Below are 5,000 nucleotides of genomic sequence, written 5' to 3'. Positions count from 1 at the left end.
CCGAAGACTTTGTGAATCTGGACAGGCGAGAGGATGCGAAGGGAAGGAAGGAAAGAAGGAGCGAGGGGACGAAATTAGTAAGGAAAAAGGGAGGTAGAAGGGAATAGAAAAAAACGGAGAATTATTGAAGGATGGACGACAAGGTATGAAAAAACAGGGTAAAAAAAAAAAAAAGGGAAGTGAAAGGAAGATGAGATGTAAAAAAAGTAAGTGATGAGTGAAAATGGAAATAGGAGAAGGAGGAACGAATTCAGAACCATGAGAGAGAGGAAAAAAAAAGAGAGGAGGAAGGAAAGGAAACAAAAGAGATGTAAGGAATATTGAAGTAGAGAGTAATGATAAATAAAATGGAAATAAGAAAAGAAGGTAGAGGATGAGATACGAAAAGGAAAGAGTGGACGAAATCAATATTAAAAAAAAAAAGAAAACGGAGATGGAAGAGAGAAAAAAAAAAGAAAGGAAAGAGATGTAATGAGTATTGAAGGAGATACAGTAACAGATGAAAACAAACTAAAAACAGCGAAAGTGAATTTAAAAAAGAAGAGATACAAGGATTTACTGAAGGGGAGATAGTAAGTTAAGAGGAAAATGGAAATAAGAAAAGGAGGGAAGGAACGAAATCACAACAACAAAAAAAAAAAAAGTGGAAGGAAGAAGACATGCAAGGATATTGAAGGAGAGAGAAAAGAAGGAATGAAATAAAATGGAGATAGAAAAAGAAAGGAGACGAAATCTGTACGAAAAATAAAGTAAAAAAAAAAAAAGAAGCTGGAAGGAAAAGATATATAAGGAGTATTGAAGGAGAAATAATGAAATGAGAAAATGGAAATAGGAGACGAAATCAGTATTGAAGAGAAGAGAAGAATGGAAGAAGAGGAAGATGCATTTAAAGGCGAAGCAACGAGAATGAAAGAAACAGAGAAGAAGAAAAAAGGCGATGGATTCGTAGTAAAGGAAGGAGGTAAGAGAAAAAGAAAAAGTTATTGGAATTAGAAGAGAGGGAACTAGGAAGAAAATGAAAGGAGGAGAAGAAATTAGATGTAAAGGGAGAAGGTGTAAGGAAGGAGATGTAAGAAAAATGAAAGAATATTAAGCAACAGGCAGGTTGGAATGGAACAAAAGAGAAGAAGAGAAAACTGCAATGAAGAGAGGAATAAAAATAGATGAAAAGGGAAAAAAATGTAAAAAGGAGGAATATTGAAAAAGACGCAAACAGGAATAAGATGAAAGGAAGGAGAAGGCAAAATCGTTGATAAAAAAGGAAGGGAAAGAAAGAAGAAAATGTAGAAGAGGGAGCACTGGGACACATGCATAGGAAAATGAGAGAAAAAAAAATGTATATCTTAATATGCAGGAGTAACACATAAATAATTTTCATAAATTTATTCAGTAAGAAATAATTAATATTTGTATAAAGTGTCGAAGCGAAATGTTACGAAAATGTTGCAAAATATTTCAGAAACATTGTCAGAGTTGTGTTTGTGTGTGTGTGTGTGTGTGTGTGTGTGTGTATATATGTGTGTGTGTGTGTGTGTGTGTGTGTGTGTGTGTGTGTGTGTGTGTGTGTGTGTGTGTGGTTGTGTTCGGTTGATTCAGTTTAATTATGAAAAGAAAAGAAGGATAAAAATTACATATGAGAGAGGGAGAGTAACAGGGAGAGTAAATTTGGGTTTGGCAAAGTTTGAGATTTTACTCCCCCCCCTCTCTTTTCTCTCTCTCTCTCTCTCTCTCTCTCTCTCTCTCTCTGGAGTTGATGAATTACGCCAAACAATGAATGGGAATAAATCGTAGCTCAATCGGCCGAATAATTTACTAATGGAAGCTGCTAACAGTGTCGCTCCCTTCCCGGTTCCCGAAGCCCTGTGAGCGCCGGAGACACGCGGGGACACGGGATCGCTAACTGCGCACTCTTCACGCCGGTTGAATATGCATGACGTAATTGCGCAAGTGTTAGTTTTATGTGCATGCGAGCTGTAAAAAAAACGTGCCAAATAATTATTGTAAAGGGGGGTGGGGGTTATTTATTTATCTATGTATTTGATTATTTAATTTTCGTTGTTGTTGTTGTTGTTGTTGTTGTTGTTGTTGTTAGTGAGTGCCATGGGTCGTGTGTGTATGTGTGTGTGTGTGTGTGGTGATGATGGTGGTGGTGGTGATGGGGATGGTAGTATTGGTGGTAGAAATAGTAATAGTATTAGTAGTAGTAGTAGTAGTAGTAGTACTAGTTGTAGTAATAATAATAATAATGATAATAATAATAATAATGATGATAATAATAATAATAATAATAATAATAATAATAATAATAATAATATGTACTTTGTATGTATGTGTATTTGTTTGTTATTTATTTATTACTTTTTTTTTGAGTGTGGAGTTCGTATTTCAAATGTATTTTTTTTTCATATATTACTTGCTTATTTTATCATTTTTTTTTTGTTGGCGTTATACTTAATTATTTTTTTTTCTTCCTGTTTTGTTGTTATTCTCTGTGAATATTTTATTATTACCTTTTATGGATGATAGCTGTGACCTTTTGCATCCTTTATGTCAATGATATCAGTAATTTTCCTTTGTTTCTTTTTTTTTCTTTATCTCGTTCTTTCTTACTTTTCACTTATAACGATATCTATTTTCAGTTCTTCACGTGTATCTTTGCTATTTCATCTATTTATTTATTTAGTCAAGGCTACATGTTTTCTCTACTACATTCCCCATCTCATACTGTACCTGCGATATTTGTGTGATCTCCCGTATTGCCTGTGAGGACCAGCACGCCATTCATGTGCCTTTAGTTTCGTCCCCATGATCTCCGGCACCTTAATTAACACACATTAATTAACTTTTTTTTTTATCTCTCTCTTTCCTGCAGGTGAGAAACGCGAGGACGCTGGCGACACGCGCACGCACACACGCACACACGCCTGGGAGGAGTGAGTACTGACTGTGTTTCATGTTGTTGTTCGTCGTTCTTTTGTTCAGTGAATTATGAATATTTTGTATAGTGATTGTTTTTATTTATTTATTTATCTTTTAATTTTTTGATACCCTCTTTTCTTCCCACAGTTACTCACAACTTTTCATTTCATTATTATTATTATTTTTTTTTGGTGCTGTGTCTCTCTAATAGTTTAATGGTTTGGAAAAATCAAATTAATCTCCTAATTTCTTGATTTTTTTTTCCCAATTTTCGTGACTCGCTAACTGTTATATAATATATAACAGTTAGCGAGTCACGAAAATTGGTGATATATTATATCACCCACGACTTTTTAGACGTCTGTGTATTAGTCTCAAATTAATCTATAGTCTTTTTCTTTTCTCCTTTTTTTTTTCAACTTTCTTCGCTTTTACTGCTAAACATTTTTTCTATTCTTCAGTTTTTCAGATACCTAGTTTTGCTCTACAATCTCTTGAATACTTCTGTGGTCTAGGAAACAAAAAAAATGAACCTGCTATTCTCTCTCTCTTTTCTACACGCGTCTATGCAAACAAGTCTTTACAGTGCTTTGGATGTCAAGAAAGAGTGAACGTAGCAGTAACAGGGCTAACAGGCAACTGTCTCCAAACAAAGGAGGAATACGTAAAGAATGGTACGAGTATATGGATGCCGTAAAAGAAGACAGACTGAGGAAGCCGCAGAAGACCTAGCGTGTTCTGAGAAAGTGAAGGGAACAAGGCAATACAGAGGAGGGAATGTTAAAGAAGAAACAAAAGAGCAATGAGGACGAAAAAAACAAACAAGAAAAAAAGAAAAAAAGCTCTAAGATCACACGCTTAGCAAAAACACGCTATTTTTTCCCCTGAGACAAAAGAATTCACGGTAGACGGAAACGCAGAAACGCCCAAACACTTAAACGCGTACTGTTCTCCACTACACCCATTGAAATTAGTACTTAGTGTACTTGTCCGTAGCTGTCACGTACAGATCCCCTTGTTTTGTCCCTTAGCGGTGTCGTGTGGAGTGTTGAGGAGTGTTGGGAGTGAGAGTGTAAGGGTGAGAGGTTCTGATGTTCCTCGGGTTCTTGGGTCCTCAGGAAACGAGTCTCAGAGAAAGGTTGTACATGTGAATTGAGCCTCATGTATTCTTAAGGAGCCTCGGGACGCCACCACCACCGCCACCTTCACCACCACCACCACCACCACCACCTTCACCGCCACCCTCAGGAAAAATAGATGAAGAAAGGGAAAATGTACGAGTGAGGAAAAGCGAAGTGCAAGTTTGTCCTCTCTCTCTCTCTCTCTCTCTCTCTCTCTCTCTCTCTCTCTCTCTCTCTCTCTCTCTCTCTCTCTCTCTCTCTCTCTCTCTCTCTCTCTCTCTCTCTCTCCCCTTTAACATGAAAAATTGTTCTTCCTCTGTTTTATTCATTTTCTTCTTCAGTTCGATAAATTCTAGGTGTGGGTAGAGTGAAAAATGTGTGTGTGTGTGTGTGTGTGTGTGTGTGTATTCCGAAACGCTTCTGCTCCGCATCCCCTAGTATACATTCAAAAAGGCACTAGATGAAGTTACCCCGGTTTTCAAGCGCATTTCTACATTACTTACAGGAGAAACACACTCTTGAGACCCCGGCTAATCTTCTCTGTGGCTTTTGAAAATAGTTGTGGCGAGAAAGCGGAAGTGTTTCATAATACTAGCTAAGTCTCCCCGTGGCACCAAATGGGAGAGGGGAGCCTAGGGGGACGGGGAGGGGAGCATTCCACTAATGACTGTAGGGTCAGTTTAATCACTGTCCACGTAGGCATTGCAGGAGGAGGAAGGGGAGGAGGTGAAGGAGGAGGAGAAGGAGGAGGAGGAGGAGGGTGATTAGGAGAAGCATAAAGATGAGGAGAAAGAAAGGGAAAAGGAGGAGAAAGATGGGAAAGATGAAGAAAAAAGAAAAGAGAAACAGGAATAAGAACAAAAGGAGGAGGAAGAGAAGGAGGAGGAGGAAGAGGAGAAGGGGTGGGTGAAGGAGTTTGTACCCGTGAAGAAGACTGGGCAGGGAGACAAAAATGAAATG

General features: G+C 37.9%; 1 long non-coding RNA gene across 1 annotated transcript in view; it reads left to right on the top strand.

Annotated features, from left to right (window-relative positions):
* LOC135103284 (uncharacterized) overlaps positions 1 to 5,000 on the top strand; it is a 37,801-nt gene that overhangs the window by 29,906 nt on the left and 2,895 nt on the right. Inside the window, exon 2 of the long non-coding RNA XR_010269971.1 lies at positions 2,873 to 2,933. This is a non-coding gene — a long non-coding RNA (uncharacterized LOC135103284). The remainder of the gene's footprint in view (positions 1 to 2,872; positions 2,934 to 5,000) is intronic.

Source organism: Scylla paramamosain, chromosome 9 (assembly GCF_035594125.1).
Source record: "Scylla paramamosain isolate STU-SP2022 chromosome 9, ASM3559412v1, whole genome shotgun sequence".
NCBI lineage: Eukaryota > Metazoa > Arthropoda > Malacostraca > Decapoda > Portunidae > Scylla > Scylla paramamosain.
Note: the sequence above shows the minus strand (reverse complement) of the source record. Positions and strands in the feature narration are given on the sequence as shown.